This window comes from Dromiciops gliroides, chromosome 1 (assembly GCF_019393635.1).
Source record: "Dromiciops gliroides isolate mDroGli1 chromosome 1, mDroGli1.pri, whole genome shotgun sequence".
NCBI classification, from domain to species: Eukaryota; Metazoa; Chordata; class Mammalia; order Microbiotheria; family Microbiotheriidae; genus Dromiciops; species Dromiciops gliroides.
In genome coordinates this window covers 719,654,045-719,676,774 of record NC_057861.1, presented here as the reverse complement: position 1 = coordinate 719,676,774, position 22,730 = coordinate 719,654,045, and the positions used below count along the sequence as shown (strand labels likewise).

Here is a 22,730-nt window from a genome sequence, read left to right as displayed (position 1 = left end):
CTTTTTGCTCCATTACAGTGCTTTTATAAATAAATCTTGACAATGAGCAGAGCTGGCCCTAGGCAAAATTAAGTAAGCAACATTCATCTTCACTGACCTCATTCCCCACCACCACTTCATGGTTATTTACTTTTCTCACCCTTTGTTATTGCTCCTTTCCCTTTCCACAAGCTATTCATCTCATCATGCTTTCTCTACCATCCTCTAAGTCAAAACAAACTCTAAAGAAAGAACCTGAAACTCACTTTCAGTAAAATGTATATGATTAATATGTCAGTATTTTAAGAACCTATGATTTTGTTGGCATGGGGACTCCCTTTTTACTTAAAAATCACAACCACTCTATGACTTGGTAGATTGTCTTTGAGAGTTTCTGTAAATAAAATTTATATCACCCTTCAAAACACTTAGTGATGAACTGCAGATTTAGTTAAGTTGATGCTTGGAAAACAGACATATAGGCTATCATTAGGCCCATACACAAAGATGCTCCAGCTTCTTAGTAATGATCAGAGTGTGTGCATCTTTTTAATTGTTTTAAGAACTCAGGGTTGCCTGCAGACCACAGTGAGACATCAGGGCAGAACTTTAAAGGATGTTAGTGAGCAACCCCCCCCCCCCCAAATGTTGATGTTGTTACTCTTTCTCTAAAGATTTTTGCATTAAAAAAGTGACATACCCTCCCCTATAACCTTGAATCTAAACAAAGAACAAACAAAAAATGTAGACTTTGTTTTAACTATAAGAGACCTTGAACAACAGAAATTACCTCAATAAGACCTCTGAGAAATTCTAACAGGAGTTGTTTAGCACTGGAATCTCTCATGAATACATCATGGTTACTTCTAACCTGGCTAAGATCCTTAGCTCCTGTCCCTGTGGATTTCTGCACCTCCCACCTCAGGCCAGTTTTCTTCTCAAGATGGAGATACCTCTTCCTTTCTGGACTCCTCATCTTATAGGCAACTTCCTTCCTGGAATCTCCATTTGAAGAAGTCCCTGCACTAGCAATGCTCACTTCTAACTCTGCTTATCCCTCAGATAATGGCTCTACATATATTTAACACTCTCTACCACCCCTTGCTTTCCAGCTTCCTTTTCTAAATTGGTTCCCTCTTCTCACCCTGATCACCATTAAAATGTTATTGTTGTTTATCCTACATTCACAAAGGACAATGGGAGGTGATGCCATGACTTGCAGTGAATTGCATTTAAATGAAGCAGGGCTGTGCAAAATCACCAGCCCTATTCTCTCCTCTAGAGGTATCCCAATGGCAAGAAATTCCTTAGGATGACTGGAGGTGGCCCCAGATGCTGTGGCAAACATTGGCCTTTTTAAGCTAAGGTCTCAGTAATAAATAAACAAACAGATAAATAAATAAATGCTATATGTGTATCAACACATATATCAACAGTCAAATGATATTGGGAGAAAGACAATGGAGTTTGCCCAAGAAAATGGATGGAATAATAATAAACTCTCTAAATAAAAGGGACAATGATGAAAATATTGATGTCAATGATAATTAAATAAAAACTGTTGACTAGTATTGAGGAAGAAGAGAAGAGATGTTCACCTTTAGTGGACTCGTTCTGTTTGAAGATTCATCAAAGAACACTGAGCAGTGGTGAGATAGGTAGAAGGGGACACAAGAAAGAGTAGTGATACCTAAAAACCAGGAGGGGAGGGAGTTTCGAGGACAATACTATTGTTCAATTATATATTCAGGACCTACTATATGCTAGGCACTCAGCTATGCCCTGGGGATGCAAAAAATGGTAAAAGACAGTCTGTGCTCTTGAAAAGTTCACAATATAATGGGAAAGACATGTCAAAATTGTAGACCCAGTTTTTGTGCCATAAGCAATATATTTGAGATAATCAGCAAAGGGAAGCCACTAGGCATAAGAGGAATTTTTTTAAAGCTTTCTATGCAGACTGGGCTTTTAAGTGGGACTTGGAGGAGACCAGGGAAGCCAGGAGGCAGAAGAGAGAAGCACTGTAGAAATAGGGGATAGCCAGGGAAAACGCCTGAAGTAAGGGGGTTATGAGACTTTTCCAAGAACAGCAAGAGTGCAAGTGTCATTGGGTGGCAGAGGACATGGTGCGGGGCAAGGTGTTAAGACTTAACAAGCAGGGAGGCAGGTAATGAAAAGCTTTGAATGCTAAACATAGAATTTTATATTTAATAGTAGAGGTGATAGGGAGCCATTGGAGTTCAAAGAGTAGGGGAGTGAGTGACACGAGCAGATCTGTGCTTTAGGCAGATTACTCTGATAGCTAAGTGGAGGATGAACTGGAGTGGGGAGAGATTTGAGTCAGTCAGACACACCAGCTGACTATTATAATAGTCTAGGCATAAAGTGAGAAGGGCCACAGTCCACTTGATGGAGGAGATTAGGTGATTTATTCAAGAAATATTACAGAGGCAAAGTTGTCAGGCCTTGTCAACAGATTGGACATTTGGATATCTGTAGTGAGAGAGACTAAGGAATTAAGGAGGACACCTTGGTTGTAAACCCAAGGGATTGGGATGATGGCAATAATAATAACTTGGAAAGACCCAAGCTTAAGGAAGACATAAGTTCAGTTTGGAAATGTTAAGTTTGAGATATCCTTGGGACATCCAGTTCAAGAAAACTAATAGGTAGTTGGAGATGTGAGAAAGGAGGTGAGTAGAGTAATATGGGCTGGGTAAATAGATTTGAGGTTCATCAGCACAGAGATAATAATTGACTCCACAGGAACTGATTAAATAGCCAAATGAAATTACACACACACACACACACACACACACACACACACACACATATAAGGAAAGACAGTCTAGGAGAGAGCCTTTGGGGATATTACCTTCAGTGGGCATGCCCTGGTTGAAGATCCATCAAATAGGGGCAGCTAGGTGGTACAGTGGAGAAAGCACCAGGCTTGGATTCAGGAGGATCTCAGTTCAAATCTAACCTCAGACATTTGACATATACTCGCTGTGTGACCCTGGGCGAGTCACTTATCCCTCATTGCCCTGCAAAAAAAAATCCATGAAAGCATACTGTGGAGTAATAAGACAAGGCAGGGTGGCAGGAGGTAACCAGGAAAGATTAGTGTTCCTAAAACCTAAAGAAAGGAGAGAATCAAGGAGAAGATGGTGGCTGAAAGTGTCAAATTCTATGAATGGGTCAAGAAGGATGGGGACTGAGAAAAGGATGTCTGATTTAGGAGATTAAGAGATTGATATGAACCTTTGAGACAGTCATTTCAGTTCTATGATGAGGTCAGAAGCCAGACTGTAGAGCATTAAAAAGAGAGTGAGAGTAAAGTGGTGACCCTTATTGTAGATGATCATCTCAGGAATTTAGCTACAAAACATAAGAGAGATCCAGGATGATAGCAGGGGTGGAAGAATCAAGTGAGAGCTTTTTTTTTTAAGGATTAGATGACATGGGTAGGGAAGTAGAATAGGAATAGATTGAAGGCAGGAATAGACTGAAGATAAGTGAAAGAATGGGGGGATGATAAAGGGGGTAATATGCAGAAGGAGATGGAATGGATGGGATGGGATCAACTTGTAGGGTTTGCCTCGGTCAGGGAAGGGTCATGTCTTCATATGAGGCAAGAACAAAGAAGACAGAAGGTGGCATTAGCAAAAGGCATCTGGGTGACTTAAGATGAGGGATAGGGGAGAAGAAATAGCTCTCAGAGATCAGTCTTATTTTCCCCCAATAAAAATGGTAGCATTTCTTAGCTTGGGGGGTGCTTGAGGGGGTGAACTAGGGAAGGTCCAAGGAGAATGAAAAGGTATAGAAGATCTGCTGCCTTGAATTACACAGAGAGTTAATTAAGACTTCTCTCCCCCAGCATTTTGTGTTCAGCCAGGAGGCCTGCATGTTCCTAGAGCAGCTTCTCTGCCTTTGCCTTGCCCACCTGCCTGCCCCGCATCACAGATTTGTCCCAGGACCAGTCCCGGGCCTAAGGCATGACTAACACTCACCATGCTAGCCATGGGCCTGAGCCAGATTTGAGGAATTTTGCAGCCTGACCTGGGTGGGCTCATGCCTATGCCTTCTGAACAAGGCTGCAGAGGCACAAGAGCTACAGGTATGGTGGCCAAACTTGGCTCTGATGGCAGCCCCAGGCCCCAGGTAGTCATTGCCACCTGACCTCTGTCTTCCCACCTCTAAAACACAAGGAAGCCTAAGCCCTGGCTGTAACCCCACAGTGCCTGCCCCCCCCCTCTTCCTGGAGAACACCCAAAGGAACAATCGCCATCCACGGTACCAGCACCAGTAGCAACAGCCGGGGCTGCCTCCTCTCCATCACTGCTCCCATGCCCCCCACTCCTCATCCAAGGGCTTCAGCCAAAAGAAGGTCTAGGACCTAGAGAGCTTTAAAGCAACTTTCTATCTCTTGAGGAGGCCCAGAGAGACTTGCACACCGAGATGTAGGTTAATTTTTGGAAATCTTATAGAAGATATTTATAGACAAGACATCAAAAGATTATTTGCTAAATATGGAGAACAGCTGATGTCTTTATCACTGGGCAAAGGACGTGCATTCATCAAACTGGAATCTAGGGAGATTGCAAAAGCAGAACTTGATGATAGATGGCTGAGAGGGTGACAACTTCAGTCTTGTTTTGCCCTACAGGCCACTACCCCATCGTCTGTACAAAATTTTTCACTTCATGTTTCCAGTGAATCACCCACCAGAGGAAGCATTCAGCCAATTTGGACCTATTGAAAGGGCTATCCTGATTGTTGACAATTGAGGAAGAGCTATAGAAAAGGACATTGTTGAATTCACTTCTAAGCCAGGCAGGGGAAAAAAGGCTTTTGGTTGACACCAACTCTAGGAACAGTTATTGGGGAACCACCTGAGCAACTAGATAATGAAGATACTCTTCCTGGAAAGCTTGCACTGAACAATACAATGTATCAAAAGGAGTAAGAGAACCCTCCCTGTTTTGTTCAACAAGACACTTTTCAGTTTAAATATCTCCCAGAGATAGAAGTCTTTAGAAGAAATGAAAGACCACCAAGGAAGCAGGTTGAGAAAAATGTGAAATAAGCAAAAGATGAAGGAGATAGTGAAATGGAAGGTGCATATCATAAGCACTGGGTAAGTCTTTTACACCAGGATCTAATGAGGGGTCAAGAAGAACTGAGAGAGATGGAGGAATTTCATAAGCAAGAAATGCAGAAACACAAAGAAATACAGTTAAAGGCAAGAGGAGTAGCAGTCTAGAAGAGAAGAAATCATTCACCCGTGTGAAATGGAAGATTCCAAAAGGAAGAAAGGTATAGTCATATGTTATACATGGATCCACTAGCTGGAGAGATAAGAATGAATGGAGAACTAGCAATGAACTTGGATATCCCCATGGCTAAGAAATCCAGAAACTTTCACTTTTAGGTGGTGGTGGCTTAGGCTATGAGGCCAGTCCTGGAGTTTCACCAACAACCCTGTGTATTTCCATAATGGGAAGTGATGTGTGTTGAACTCTTTGGATGAGGAGAAGCTGACCCTGTGGATGGGCAGGGTCCCAGAGGAAGGGGATCTGAAACTCTAGCAGGATAGAGTAGAAGGAGAAAATAGGAAGACCCAAACCAAAAGCCCTAATTTTAGATGTGATAATTAGGCTTTCATTCCAGTTGGGGTTTTTTGTCTCTTCTTGTTTAGACACCAATCTTTTTAATTCTTGCATTTCAGAAAGAAAGTTACATTTTTATGGATGTTAGAAATTTATTGACCTAATATTTTTAAATGGTCTGTATGGGTGAGTAAAATTATGTAATGCAGTATTACAAAAAGAGAGAAAAACTAGTTTTTTTTTTGTCTGTTTGTTTTTTGGATGTATAATTTCCATAAAGTTATTAGAATGTACCTTGTGCTACAGAATTCCCAAAGTATCCCATCATTGTTTTGGTTTTTTTTATCTTTGTCTTCTACTATTTCCTATTTTTCATGTTTATAGCGTGTTTGTATACACTTGTTTCCTTAATGTCTACCTTATCAGATAGTGAATTCCTTGAGGGCAGGAATTGTCTTTTGATTTTCTTTGTATCCTCAGAACTTAACCCAGTGTCTGGCACAAAATAGACATTCAGTCAATGTTTATTGACTGACTGACCTCTGTGAATAGAAAAGTAGGAGATGAGATCAGCTACCAGGACAAATGAAAGGCCTCCAAAAGCATTGAGTCTAGAGTGGATTTTCCCAAAGTCCTACACAATATATTCATGTAATACCTTTTAAGATGGTTATAATAGAAGTTAAACCTGTTATCCAGTGAACAAATCCTCAAACCCTTGAACAGAAATAACAAAGATGTTTTTTAAACTGTGACTGTAGTGGTATAAGCTAGACATCAGAAGTAACTTTTCTGTGACTTCCAGACATTATTATCAAAGGGAGCTGTGGGATATGATCTCCTAGAAAAAAATCTACATCTCTGACCTTTATCTCAACTATGCTCATGGAATCACAGAATTTCAAAATTGGAAAGGTCTTTCATAGCCAACCTGAACTCCCCAAAGGAATCTCTAGTGCATCACATCCAAAATAAATTAAAAAAAAATAAAAATTTTAACAATTTTAAAAAAAGAAATCTTATTTAGACTCTAAAAGCAACTAGTGAGGAAAAACTCCCCCCCCCCCAAGGGAGGCCATTTCACTTATAGAAAGCCTTATTTATTTATTTATTTAAATTTGTTGTTTGTTTAATTTTTGTGGGCAATGATGTTTAAGTGACTTGCTCAGGGTCACAAATATAGTAAGTGCCAAGTGTCTGAGGCCAGATTTGAATTCAGGTCCTCCTGAATCCAGGGCCAGTACTTTATCCACTTAGCTACCTCAGAGAGCCCTATTTTTTTTCTTGACCAGAAACTCAAATATGCCTTTTTACAACTTTCATTCATTACCCCACATTCTACCCTCTAAACCCCAATAGAATAGGTTTAATCCAACCCTTTCAATAACTTGAAGAAAGTTATGATATTCCAATGAGTTGTCTCATTTTGAATCTAAAAAGTTTCTCTTCTTGGAGCTGATCCTTATTTGGCATGAGCTCAAAGACCTTCACCATTCTGACTGCCTTTCTATAGTTATTATCTAGCTTTGTGTCCTTTATAAATGTGATGCCCAAGAAAAAGTACGAAGAGACCATCATTTATTCATTCAAAGAAGCCATTGATTCATTCATCATGCATTTATTAAATGTTTTCTATATGGAAAATATTGTAGTGGGCACCAGGGAAGGGAAAAGAAGTGGGGTTGAAGTGGGGAGGGAAAGGAGGAGGTTGAGGTAAAGGAGGAGGAAAAAGGAAGGGGAGTGGAGGAGAGAGGATGGGGCAAGAATATGAAAGGGGAGTGGAGAGAAAGGGAAATGGGGGGAGGAGAAGGGAAAAGGGAAGGAGAGGGAATATAAACAGTTTTTTTTCAGGAAAATTGTAACCCCATACTGAATTCCTGCCATATCACACTGTTGACTCATACAGAACAAAATGTGTATGCTTAATAGAAAGCAACAACACATTAAAGGACAGGGGGAGGGTGTGATATATACCTAGTCAGTCAATACAAATTTTATTAAATGTCAACTATGTGCTAAGAACTGTGTGAAGTATTGGGTATACAAAGAAGGTAGAAAACAGTCATTGCCCTCAAGGAGCTAAAAATCTAATAAAAGGAAGACAGCAAAAGCCAGAAACTGAAAGGGCCTGAGGTGGTGTAAGAAAAGAGGGAGTGCAGCTGGGTGGGAAATATAAACATGACTTCCCTGGCTTCTCTCCTTAGATGGAGGAACTGGGCAGAGCACTATAGTGGCCAACCCTCCACACTCTTCAGGAAGAGGGATGGAGGGGTCCCAGAGGCAGTGTGTATTGAGGAGGTGTGAGTTTTGGGGTTGATGTAATTTTGCAGAGTACATGATAAGATTTCAGAGTGCATAATAAAATCCAGAGGAGTTCAGAGGAGTATGACAAGTACCCACTTCCTCAGTGGTCAGGGCCCTCATTATCTTTCAATTTGAGATCTGGAACTATTGTCAATTTCAGGAAACTTGATAAAGTCTGTTAGGTACTATAAATGTATCACTATGTAAAATATCTTGCCAAATTTATTTTAAATAAAATTTTTAAATAAACTTTTATTTTTTTTATGTGAAGTTTTTAAGAGTTAATTTATCCCACCATATAGCTTTACTTAGCTTGGCGTGACTAATCCCACATGTGTGACATCAGCTGTCTTAGCTTTAATAAGGTCTTATGTTCTAACAAAGTAAGACTAAAGAAAGAATGCCTTCTAGGAAGAAAAATGACATGATTTTTAAACAAGGTCTTGGTACAGTAACCTTCTTGTTATTTAGTGGATCAAAGTGGTGGTAAGGAGGAGAGAGGTGCTGAAATTCTGCCAAATTATTCTCCATATCTCTAATTCACTTGGTTGGCTTTCAGATATGGTAACAGCTATTGACTAGACTTTCACAGTATTTCAATCTCATGAAATGAGGGAAATGAAAAAAAAGGGGACTCACCATGTTTCTTACCTAGGGATGGCTCAGGGATATTTATTGACTCCATTAATCACTCTTAATTTCAAGTGAATAAGTTCTTTCTATGGTCTTTGATATAAAAGCCAATGTTTCAAAAAAAATCAGAGGAAAAATATCCAAAGGAGCCTAATTGAAATGCTTGAGAATTGAGGATATTTTCCTATACAAAGTCAAATTCATTTTTCTTCAGAATTCCAGGGAAATTTAAAGGCACAATGGGTTAATAACAAAAATTGTACATCTGTGTTCTAGAAACTGTGACACTGGGAAAGTCACTTAAACCCAATTGCCTCACCAACAAAACAAAACAAAAACAAACAAAAAAAAAGAAAAGAAAGGAAAAAAGAGGAAAAAAAATTCCATTTAATTACATACATCATTTCAGATGAGCAATAGGAATAAATAATGATGTTTTAAAAATCGCTGGGATCACTGAATTTCAACAAGGGAATTATGAAGGTGAGAGGGCAGAGCCACAATTAATATGAAGCAAATGGGCATCTATCCCTGAGAACTGACATACTTCCCCTAATCTTTATTTTGTTATCCTCTGCTGGCCTTCACCATTTTGCAGTGTACCTGCTACCCTTTGGTCCCTTTGCTGTGACAAATGGAACAGCTAGTTTGGACAGTAGAGTACTGGGCTCATACTGAGCAAGAATTGAGTTTTGATACTTACTAGCCATGTGATCCTGCACAAGTTAACCTCTGTTTGCCTCGGGTTCCTCATCTCTAAAATGGGAGTAAGAGTAATACCTACATCCCAGAGTTGTTTAGAGGATCAAATGATATAATCATTTTATTTCATTTTTTAATATAGTCATTTTAAATCACTTATCCCAGTGCCTAGAACAGAGTAAGCTCTATATAAGTGTTAGTTATCATTACTGTTGTTCTCATCATCATTGTTGTTATTCTCAACTTGCCAAATGGGGAACGTTAATGAAAAATTAATCCACACATGAGAAGGATCTATGGCAGGGACCATGTCTAAATAAAGGTGTTGTATTAGAAAACTCTTCATACCCCTTCCAGTATATAATCTTATGATTTTATGATTCTGATTAATCTTTGCATGCCTCCCATAAAGCCTAGTGCTGAATTTTGCATATGATCAATACATCATTTTGAATCTCAATCTATTTATTTTGGGGGGGGGCAGGGTAATGAGGGTTAAGTGACTTACCCAAGGTCACACAGATAGTAAGTGTCAAGTGTTTAAGGACAGATTTGAACTCAGGTCCTCCTGAATTCAGGGCCAGTGCTTTATCCACTGTGCCACTTAGATGCCCCCAATAGGACATTTTACAGTCATTGGCTATTTTTTTTTTGTGGGGAAATGAGGGTTAAGTGACTTGCCCAGGGTCACACAGCTAGTAAGTGTCAAGTGTCTGAGGCCAGATTTGAACCCAGGTCCTCCTGAATCCAGGGCCTGTGCTTTATCCACTGCATCACCTAGCTGCCCCCTTATGTCATTCTGTTTATTGAACAGATCAATGAATTAGTATTTCATCAAAAGATTGTTTCAGATATTATGTTCCTCCAGAAGCAAACTATTCATACTATTTTTTTTTATTTGCCAGTACGTGCTATAATAAACAAGTTATTATTCTTCCATCATTTCATTCATATCCAACTCTTCATTACCCCATTTGGGATTTTCTTGGCAAAGGTACTAGACTGGTTTGTCATTGCCTTCTATAGCTCATTTTACAGGTAAGGAAACTGAGACAAAGACAATTAAGTGACTTGCCTAGATTCTCATAGTTAATAAGTATCTTAAGCAGGATTTTAACTCAGGTCTTCCTGACTCCAGAGTCATTGCTCTATCCACTGCATGTCAATAGCTGCCCTTATGATCAAAAGAAAAAGAGTAATTAACAAAAGCATAGGACTAGGTCTCTTGAGGTGAAAGACACCTTAAAATTGGATGTAAAATGCCTGACGCAGCCATTCAACAAGTATCCATAAAGAGGAGAAGTGAATCCTGCCATATATCTGAGTGGAGAATTGGCAGTACCATGCCATCTGGGATATGTTAACCACTTCTCTTATCTATAAATTCCCTTGACTGTCCTTCACTACAAAGTCGGTCTCTCAACCACATATATAGTTGCAAGATATTACTCTACGTTCAACTAATGGGTTCACATCCTTAACTCCTGTGAGCATCAGACTCTTATTCACTGAACTAAACATTAATTAACTCTCTAGTAGAATATAAGTCACTTGAAGATAGCATTTTGTGTTTCTTTTTTCTTTATATCATCATTGCCTAGAACAATGTTTTATATTTAGAAAAACTTATACAATGTGATGAGATGGGATGGGATTGGTATAAAATAGAATCCATGAAAAGAAGAATAAAAAAATCAGAGGGGAAAACAAAATAGGCCCAATATGCTTAGTAGTACTTACCTCACATAAATATGGCCAAAATATTGAAATTTTTTTTTTTAAATACTGTAGATTGTTTGGCCTACAGGCAAATAAATCTCATTTGAGTTCTTTTTGAATAAACTCCTTTGAAAAGTTTAGCTATATGCGCTATGCTAGGACTTTTCCCTTCGCATCTCATTACAAATTTTGCGTTCATCCTTTCACTCAGGTGGCTTGTAAGAAAATTGTTCCATATGCTTATATTCCGGGACAAAAATTGGTCGTTCCATAGGAACTGGGAATTGGTTCCTTTCAGAAAGCTTTTCATATAAGCAATTGACTATTCTTTGCTCCTATTGCTCCTAGATGATTCGGACCATTTTATTACCAGATTACAAATGGAATTGGTTCATTTGTATTTCACATATAGGCCCCCAAACATAAATGTTAGCAATTAGCTTGCTGAATGGAGGATGGATAAGATAGAATATCTTCTGACCTTTTAAAGGGTGTCACAGGCTTTGACTAAAGTCTGAGGACTTTCTGAACTGCATGTCACTGTAGGATATTTGAACCCTTTCAGTGGCTTCCTTTTTTTAATCATTGCTCAAAAGATATGGGGATTCAAGCAGATTGTATTAAGAGTCTTGTCTGGATTTCCAATGAGCGTCCTGTTTTCATTTCTTTCCAAGGCTAAATGGATACATTTTTGTACAGGTATGTGGTAGTGATTGTGGGTGAAGGCCTTCTTTGAAGCATAATAGCTAACTATTGAACTGAGGCCAGTAAAAGTATCCAGAGCCTCTTGGTTCCTCTCAGCTTTGAAAGGGCGGTTATTCCCAAGAAAGATCAGTTGACACAGACTTTTATCCCTTCAGGAATAGCTGGCTTCATGGCCCAAATGTAGAATTGTTCAGAATGTGAAGCGATGAGGTTGATTTGTGTCCCTTACTCTTTCTCAAACTGCTGGCACCTACTAAAGATGAAAAGGAACTCAATCAAATTATAGACAAATGAAACATCCCCCTGGGACCTAGGTAATAGAGATATTGTAGACATTGAGTCTGATTGCTTCAATAGCCTTGTGTTTGAAAAAACTTCTAGGTAGGTATAGAATAAAAGATTCCTTTGTTCAGGCATTCCTCCATTTCAGGTTTGCAGATATAAAAGGGCAATCAGATTGTAAACTGAATACTTTTATTTGAAGATTGTTTCAATCTCTCTTTACCTAGCTTCAAGCTTCTTATCTGGAAGGTACAGTGGAAAGAATTCTGAATTTTGAGTCAGAGGACCTAGAATTAATTTCTCTCTCTGTAAATCACTTCCTGTGTGACCTTAGTTAAGTCACTTCATCACCATGTGCCTCACCGCCCCCAGAAAATGAAGGATTTAGACTAAATAAATTCTAAGATTCCTTTCAGCTTAAATCTTTGATTTTTTGATCTAAATGAATTTGCGTGGGAGAGTTGGACAAAAATCCCCTAAGAAGAAGTGAAAAATATATAGGACATAAGGCTTGATGATACATTTTAATTGGGGTTTCCTAACAAAATATAAACATGAAGGTTATAACCCAGGTAGTCTGACCCCCCAGATCCAGTTAAATAGTGTTTTCCTTTGATAAGGATTATTGTTAGGGGCAGCTAGATGGCGCAGTGGATAAAGCACCAGCCCTGGATTCAGGAGTACCTGAGTTCAAATCCGGCCTCAGACACTTCACACTTACTAGCTGTGTGACCCTGAGCAAGTCACTTAACCCCAATAGCCTCACCAAAAAAAAAAAATCAATCAAAGATTATTGTTGACAAATTTATGCTATCTACATGTGAAAAGACTTGTCTACAGAGCATTAGATATTCGTTTTCTAATGGTATGTTTTACAGCCATTCTTTTATTATTATTATTATTATTATTATTATTATTATTATTATTATTATTAGTTTTTTTTTTTTTTTTTAGTTTTCAACGTTCATTTTTGTAAGAGTGAGTTCCAAACTTTTCTCCCACCCTCGCTTACCTTCCCCCTTGGAAACCCAGGAAACAATCTGATATAGGTTATAGATTACAATCATGTTAAAAATTTCCACATTAGTCATGCTGTGAGAGAAGAATCAGAACAAAAGGGGGAAAAACACAACAACAAATGAAAATAGCATGCTTCTATCAACATTCAGACTTCATAATTGTGTGTGTGTGTGTGTGTTTTCCTGGATATGGAAAGCATTTTCCATCATGAGTATTTTGGCATTGTTTTGAACCATTGTATTGCTGAGAAGAGCTGAGTCCATCACAGTTGATCGTCACACAATGTTGTCGATACTATGTATAATGTTTTCTTAGTTCTTCTCATTTCACTCAGCAACAATTCCTGTCTTTCCATTTTTTTCTGAAATCTGCCTGCTCATCATTTCTTAAAGCACAATAGCTTTCCATTGCATTCATATCCCACAACTTGTTTAGCCATTCCCCAAATGATGGGCATCCCTTCAATTTCCAATTCTTTTCCACCACAAAAATAGTGGCTATAAATATTTTTGTGCATGTGATTACTTTTCCCTTTTTTATTATCTCTTTGGGATATAGACCTGGTAGTGGTATTGCTAGGTCAAAGGGTATGTACCATTTTATACCTTTTGAGTATGGTTACAAATTGCTTTCCAGAATGGTTGAATGAATAAACAATTCTACCAAGAGTACATTACTGTTAAAATTTAGCCATATCTTCTCCAACATTTATCATTTTCCTTTTTCTTGTCATATCAGCCTATCTGATAGGTGTGAGGTACCTTGACATAGTTTTAATTTGTATTTCTCTAATCAATAGTGATTGAGAACTAATTTTTTTAATATGGCTGTAGATAATTTCAATTTCTTCATCTTAAAACCATTCATGTCCTTTGACCTTATCAGTTGGGGAATGACTTGCACTCATTTAAATTTCATTCAGTTCTCTATGTATTTTAGAAATGAGGCCTTTATCAGAAACACTGTCTGTAAAATTGTTTCCCAGCTTTCTGTCTTCCTTCTAATATTGGCCGCACTGGTCTTGTTTGTGCAAAACCTTTTTTAATTTAATGTACCCAAAACCATCCATTTTGCATTTTATAATGTTCTATGTTTCATCTTTAGTTACAAATTCATCCCCTCTCCATAGATCTGGCAAGTAAACAATTTCTTCCTTTTCTCATTTATCTATGGTATCACTTTTTATGTCTAGATCATGTACCCATTTTGACTTTACTGTGGTTTCCTGTGTAAGAAGCTGTTCTATGCCTAGTTTCTGACATTCAATTTTTCACTTTTCTTAGGAGTTTTTGTCAACTAGTGACTTCTTATCCAAGAGTCCAGAGTCTTTGGGTTTATCAAACAGGGGATTGCTATATTCATTTACTGTACGGTCATTTTTAGCAGGTCCTTTTTGTTAGCCTTGTAGATACAGGATGCAAGCCATATATTATAAATTCACTATCAACACCAAGTATAATGATTAAGGAATACTTTACTGATCATAGACAATAATGATTTCACAGTGATGGCAAGTGCAAAGATCTCAAGGAGGACTGTGACTTGCAGTGAATTGTATTTAAGCGAGAAAGTGCTGTATAAAGTCACCAACCTCATTCTTTCCTCCGGAGCCTATATCAGGACAACAGAAGATGACCCTAGATGCTTAAGGCAATTGGAGTTAAATGACTTGTCTATAGTCACACAGCTAGTAAGAGTCTGAGGTGAGATTTTAATTCAGGTCTTTCCAACTTCCGATCCAGTGATCTAGCCACTGTGCCACATAGCTACCCAAATGCAAAGAGCTATGAATTTCCTCTACTCATTGTAGCACAGCCCCACTCATGATGAATTTGTTCTCTCCCACTGTTTTTCATTAAAATTCACTTTACATATTTTGCAATTCTTTAATTTTTTAATTTAAAAATTTTTTTTTTCTTTTTGAGGGACATTGAGGGTTAAGTGACTTGCCCAGGGTCAAATAGCTAGTAAGTGTCAAGTGTCTGAGGCTGGATTTGAACTCAGGTTCTCATGAATCCAGGGCCAGTGCTTTATCCACTGCACCACTTAGCTGCTTCCTTTTTTTTTTTTTTTTTGCAAGGCAATGAGGGTTCAGTTAACCAGGTTCACACAGCTAGGAAGTTTTAAGTATCTGATGTCTGATCTGAACTCAAATCCTCCTGAAAACAGGCCCAGTGCTTTATCCACTGAGCCACCTAGCTGCCCCCTCCAATTCTTATAACAATGAGATTGTTGCACTGTTCCTTTGGTTCAAACTGGAATTTGTTAAAACTATTAGAACACTAGTTGAATTCTGCAGATTGTAAATATATCTAATAGATCAGGAATCACCTCATAGGATACTAAGCATAAGTATATTTGACTTGCTTTTATCAGAAACAGAAAACTGCAAATAATTTGAAACCATGAGCATACTCTCATACTCCCAAGTATGAGTCCTGTTATGTTAAAGAGTGTGCTTCCATATGTGTTCTGCTCATGGAAGCTTCAAGAAATTGGTCATGTTCAGTAGAGACAAAAGGAATTCTAGAAGATATAATTCATGGAACTCGAATATCAACAACATAGAGAACTGTTCTCAATGCACTTAGGCATTTTGCCTTTGACTTAAGAGACTTAAGGCAATGCACTTAGAAGTGATATGATTTCCCCATGGTCAAACAGGGACTATGTGTGAGACATAGAATTTGAACATGAGTCCCGTAGGGATTGAACCCCAAATTCCAACTATTTCTCCACTTTTTAAAAAATGTTTTCATTTATTTCGAATTTTATTTTTCCCCTAATTACATGTAAAAACAATTTTGACATACATTTTTAAAACTTCCCTCAAAACGAACATTAAATCAAGCCTCTAAATGGATTCTATAACTACAGGACCTACAAAAAGACAGATAGACACAATCTTCCAACTTGAGATAACTTAGAAGACTTCAGGAAAGGTCAGTCTCACTCAGGAAAAAGGTGAGTGGAGCACAGCTCAGCAAAGTGCAACACAGCATGAAGGGGGTCTAGGCAAGTCAGCAGGAAGGTCTTGGCCACAGCATAGCAGCTGAGGCCCCTTGACCCAGGCTCAGCAAGCTGGTGGAGCAGCAGGCCAGTTCTGAGATCTGCCAACACCAGCTGAAAGGGCAGGCTGCTAGCTGGAGGGTCATCCAAAGAAAAGGCATGACTGAGCCAGGCCTTCCCAGTGCCTGGAGCAATCTCAGGGAGTAAGGCCAGTGCAATGAGGAATCCACAAATCACAGAGGCCTCAAAGTAGAAAGCCAGTGACATAGTCCCTATTTCACAGCACAAGAAGGTTGAAACAGCGACTATAATGCCTCAGGTGCAGACCTTAGTTTTAAAAAATAAACCAAAATATGTGTAAGAAACAGAACAAGGCTCTTACCATTGAGAGCTTCTGTGTCAACAGGAAAGAGCAAAACACAAACTCAGATGGGACAATATTCTCAAATTGCCTACATGTGAAACCTCAAGAGGGAAGGTGAATTGATCTCAAGAACAAAAAGCCTTCTTGGAAGAGCTCAAAAAGGATTTAAAAAATCAATTGAGAGGGGGCAGCTAGGTGGCACAGTGGATAGAGAACACGCCCTGGATTCAGGAGGACCTGAATTTGAATCTGACCTCAGACACTTGATATTTACTAGCTGTGTGACCCTGGGCAAGTCACTTAACCCCCATTGCCCAGCCCCAAATCAGCAACAACAAAAATAAATTGAGAGAGGTAGAAGAACAAATGGGGAGAGAAATGAAAGATAAACAAGAAAATTATGAAAAAAAGAATCAGCAGCTTGGAAAAGGAAACAAAGAATCAACAGCTTGGAAAAGGAAGCACAAAAATTGACTGAAGAAAACAATTCCTTAAAAAAATTCATTTGGCCGAGTGAAAAAAGAAGTACTAAATTTTACTGAAATAAACAATGCCTTAAAAATTCAAATTGTACAGATGGAAGCAAATGACTCCATGAGACACCAGGAATCAGTCGAACTGAATCAAAAGAATGAAAAAATAGAAGAAAATGTGAAATACCTCATTGGAAAGACAACTAATATGGAAAATAGATTCAGGAAAGACAATTGGAGAATTATTGGACTGCCTGAAAGGCATGATCAGAAAAAAGAGTCTAGACACCATATTCCAAGAAATTATCAAGGAGAACTGCCTTAATATTATAGAATCAGAGGATAAAATCATCATTAAAAGAATCTACCAATGACCTCCTGAAAGAGTCCCCAAAAGGAAAACTCCAAGGAATATTGTAACCAAATTCCAGAACTATCAGGTGAAGGAGACAATACTCCAAGCAGCCAGAAAGAAGCAATTTAAATATCATGAAGCCACAATCAGGATTGCATAGGACCTGGCAGTTTCAACATTAAAGTATTGGAAGACTTGGAATATAATGTTGCAGCAGGCAAAGGAGCTTGGATTGCAACCAAGAATCAACTACCCAGAAAAACTAACCATTCTCTTTCAGGGGAAAAGATGGACATCCAATGAAATAGGCGGCTTTCAAGGTTTCCTGATGAACAGACCAGAACTGAACAGAAAATTTGATCTTAACATACAAGACATAAGAGAAGTATAAAAAGGAAAATGGTAAATGATTTACTCAATAAGATTAAACTGTTTACATCCCTACATGGGAAGATAATACTTATAACTCTTGAGAAATGTATCCCTATTTGGACAGACAGAAGGATTATACATAGAGGGTATAAATATAAATTGTCTTTGATGTGATGATGTAAAGAAAATTAAGGAGTTAATAAAGGAGTATATGCAGAGAAGAGAAAAGGGGAGGTGGAATGGAGTTAATTACACCATATGAAGAGGTACAAAAATACCTATTACAATAAAGGGAAAGAAGGGATGGGTAAGCATTGTTTCAAACTTACTATTATCAGATTTGGTTCAGGGAGGGAATAGCATATATGCTAATTTGGATAAAGAAATTTAGCTTATTCTTTAGGGAATTAAAAGGGTAAGGGGAAAAGGGGGATCACTGATAGAAGGGAGGACAAAGGCAGGGGAGAAAAGGGTAAAGAAAAGGGAAGGAGGCTGATAGAAGGGAGGGCAGATTGAGTGAGGCAGGGGTCAGAAGTAAAATGCTGGTGAGGAGGAATAGGTTGAAAGAAGGGGAAAAAGTACAAAGGGAGTAAATCGCATGGAGGGAAAAAGACGGTTAATAATAACCCTTTCCCTCCTCAAAGTTGTTTTATTTCTGATTGCTCCCTCCCCCAATCTGCCCTCCCTTCTATCACCTCCACACCCCTCATATCCATCCCCTTCTAATTTCCTGCAGGTTAATATCAATTACTATACCCAGTTGAGTGTGTATGTTATTCCTTCTTTGAACACATTCTGATGAGAATAAGGTTTACTCACTCATCAGCACCACCCCTATTGCCACCCCACCCAAAAGCATTTTCTTGCTATGTTTATGTGACGTTCTTTACTCCATTCCACCTCTCCTTTTTGTTTTTTCCCATTGCATTTCTCTTTCAACCCTTAATTTTATTTGTTTTTAAAGATATTATCCCTTCACATTCAACTCAAACCTGTGCCCAATGCCTAACTATACTCCATACTGCTGTCCTAATAATTAGAGAGAGTTCTTATTAGTTTCAGGTACCACTTTCACATGTAGGAATGTACAATTTAAACTTTTAGTATACCTCTTGATTTATTTTTCCTGTTTACCTTGTTATGCTTCTCTGGAGTCTTGTATTTGAAAATCGAATTTTCTATTTAGCTCAGGTCTTTTCATCAAGAATGCCTAAAAGTCCTCTCTTTCATTGAAATCCCATTTTTCCCCTGAAGCATTATACTCAGTTTTGCTGGGTAGGTGATTCTTGGTTGTAATTCCAGTTCCTTTGCACTCTGGAATATGATATTCCAAACCCTCTGATCCTTTATGTAGAAGTTGCTAAATCTTTTGTTATCCTGACTGTCTCTCCACAAAACTTGAATTATTTCTTTCTGGCTGCTCACAATATTTTTTCCTTGATCTGGGAGCTATGTAACTTGGCTATAATATTCTTAGGAGTTTTCATCTGAGGATCTCTTTCAGGAGGTGATTGATGGATTCTTTCTTTTTCTATTTTACCTTCTGGTTATAGAATATCAGGACAATTTTCCCTGAAAATTTCTTGGAAGATGATGTCTTGCCCCTTTTTTTGATCATGGCTTTCATGTAGTTCAATAATTTCCAGATTATCTCTCCTGAACCTATTTTCCAAGTCAGTTGTTTTTTTCCTGTGAGTTATTTAATATCGCCTTCTCTTTTTTTCATTATTTTCATTTTATTTTATTGTTTCTTGATTCCTCATAAAATATTTTTAGCTTCCATTTGCTCAATCCTAATTTTTAAGGAGGTATTTTCTTCAGAGAACTTTTGTATCTCCTTTTCCATTTGGCCAATTCGGCTTTTCAAGGCATTCTATTCCTCCTTGATTTTTTTAACCTCTTTTAACATTTGGCATAGTCTATTTTTAAGGTATTTCTTTCTTCAGTATTTTTCTGTTTCTCCTTTACCAAGCTATTGAATTTTTTCATGATTTTCTTGTATCACGTTCATTTCTCATTCCATTTTTTTCTCTCTACATTTCTTACTTTATTTTCAAAGTTGTTTTTGAGCCTTCTGTGTACTTAGACCATTTCATATTTTCTTGGAAGCTTTGGAAGTAAGAACTATGATTTTATTATCTTCTTCTAAGGATGTATTTTGATCTTCCTTGTCACTATCTAAACTTTCTATGATCACCACTTTTTTCTGCTTGCTCACTTCACCAACCTATTTCTTGACTTTTATTTTTTCTGCTTAGAATTTTATTTTCCAAATTACATGTAAAAACAAATTTCAACATCAATTTTTTAAAACTTTGTGTTCCAACTTCTCTTCTCCCTCCCTTCCCAACCCCAAACCCCAAGAAGTCAAGCAATTCAATGTAAGTTATACATGACTAGTCATGCAAAACATCTCCACATTAGCCAGGTTGCGAAAGAAAACAGACAAAAGCAAAACTTCACATTAAGGAACTATAAAAAATTATGCTTCTTTTTTCAGATACCATCAGTTCTTTTTTCTGTAGATGGACTGAAATTTTCATAAATCCTTCAGTGTTATATTGGATCATTATATTGCTGAAAATAATCATGTCCTTCATAGCCGATCATCTTACACTATTTTTTGTTTTTCTCTGTTTAGAATTTTATTTTAGAAATTACATGCAAAAATAAATTTTGACAGGAATCTCATAAAAGTTTGTGTTCCAACTTCTCTTCCTCCATCCTTTACCAGTCTCCATCCCCAAGAACTCAAGCAATTCAATATAAGTTATACATGACTAATCATGGAAAACGTCTCCACATTAGCTAGGTTGTGAGAGAAAACAGACATAAGCAAAACTTCAGATTAAGAAACTGTTAAAAAAATTATGCTTTAATCTGTTTTAAGATACCATCAGTTCTTTCTCTGTAGATTGATTCCAATTTTCATAGGTCCTTCAGAGTTATATTGGATCATGGCACTGCTGAAAATAACCACGTGCTTCCCAGCAGATCATCTTACACTATTCATGTTATTTTGTATACAGTACATTTCAATCTGCTTCAATTCATGTTGGTCTTTCTAGGTTTTCTGATAGCATCCTGTTCATCATAACTTTTATATAGTACTTTAAACCTGACAAAGAATTTTCTTCACAATAGCCCCAAAAGTACCATATGTTTTATCATTATAATCAATCATCATAACTGTTTCCCTCTATCCTATTCAATTCCCTTTATATTTACTCTATTTTCTATCTTATTTTACTATATTTCTCATCAAAAGTGTTTTGCTTCTGATTGCCGTTTCCCCTGCTCTGCCCTCTTTTCTTTCACCCTACCCTTTTTAATCCCCTTCTCCTCCTACTGTCCTGCAGGGTTAGATAGATTACTCCTCCCAAATGCGCGTGCATGTTATTTCTTCCTTGAGACAACTCTGATGAGATTAAGGTCTTTGAGCTAATTCTAATGTGTATAAGCCTCCTTTACTTCCCCACACCTCCCCCATCTCTTCCCCCACTCCATACTCTATCCTATTTCTTTCATGTAAGATTTCACTCCATTCTGGCATTCCCCTATCCCCTTCCCCAGTGTATTCCTCTCGCCCCTCAATTTTACTCCAAAGATGTCTTCATGGTGCAGCTAGGTGACACAGTGGACAAAACACCTTCCCTGGATGCAGGAGAACCCAAGCAACATCTGAAATAAGACACTCATTAACCCTGATCACCACCCCCCCAAAAAAAGAGAGAAACAAACAAAAAAAATAAATGCTTTACAGCTATCATCCCTTCATAATCATTTCCCATCTGTGCCTTTTTTCTAAATTTATTCCTATAATCTGCCCTAATAGTCAGAAGGCTCTTATGATTTAGACATATCATCTTCCCATGTAAGAATGTAAACAGTTTAACCTTTTAACATCTCTCATGATTTCTTTTTCCTTCTTATCTTTTTTATGCTTCTCTAGGGTGTTGCATTTAAAAGTCAAATTCACTATTCAATTCAGGTTTTTTCATCAAAAATACCCAAAAAAATGCTCTTTTTCATTGAAGTCCCATTTTTTCCCTTGAAAGCTTATAATCAGTTTTTGTCTATAGGTGATTTTTGGTTGCAAATCCAATTTCTTTGCCCTCCAGAATATCATATTCCATACCGTCCTATCCTCTAATGTAGAAGCTGCTAGATTCTATGCTATCCTTACCGTAGCTCCACAGTACTTAAATTGCTTCTTTCTGGCTGCTTGCAATATTTTCTCCTTGACCTGGGAGCTCTTGAGTTTGGATATGATATTCCTGGAAGTTTTTCTTTTGGGATCTCTTTCAGGAGGTGATCAGTGGATTTTTCAATTTCTATTTTACCTTCTGCTTCTAGAATATCAGGGCAATTTTCCCTGACAGTTTCTTGGAAGATGATGTCTAAGTTCTTTCCTTGATCATGGTTTTCAGGTAGTCAAATAATTTTCAAATTATTTCTCCTGGATCTATTTTCCAGTTCAGCAGTTTTTCCAAGAAGATATTTCACATTTTCCTCTATTTTTTTATTCATTTGGATTTGTTTCTTTGTGTCTTGGTTTCTCATAAAGTCACTAGCTTCTATTTGTTTAATTCAAATTCTTAGACAATTATTTTCTTCAGAGAGCTTTTCTATTTGGCTTTTGAAACTGTTGACTTTTTTCTCATATCTTTCCTGCATCACCCTCATTTCTCTTTCCATTTTTTCCTCTATCTCTCTAACTTTATCTTCAAAGTCTTTCTGAGTGCCTCTATGGTCTGAGACCAATTCATATTTTCCTTGGAAGCTTTAGACTTAGGGCCCCTTATGTTGCTTTCCTCTTCTGAGGGTGCATCTCGATCTTCCTAGTCACTAAGAAGCTATTTATGGTTCACAACTTTCTCTGCCTGTTCATCCTTCCCGTCTTTCACTTAGCATTTAATTCTTTCTTAGTGTGGGGTCCTATTTCCAAGATATACTCTCCCAAGTTTCAGGGGGTCACAGGTGTTATGATTTAATGAGGGGCAGTTTCTTCATTTGCCTGGCCCTTTCCCTGGTCTGTAGATAACACCAGGCCAACTTGCCAATCAACCAGGTAGCAATATGTGCCATGGTTGCTAGCTCTGAGAAGCCTGCACCCCTTTTCCACCTACGCTGCCACAACTCAAGGTTTCTTCCTGGTTTCCCCCATGGGTAGATCATCCAAATCCCCACTTAGTTCCTGCATA

The 22,730-nt window shown here is 37.9% G+C and overlaps 1 pseudogene; it reads left to right on the top strand.

Annotated features, from left to right (window-relative positions):
* Positions 1-4,050: 4,050 nt before the first annotated feature.
* On the top strand, positions 4,051-5,496 carry LOC122753863 (annotated as a pseudogene).
* Positions 5,497-22,730: the final 17,234 nt, after the last annotated feature.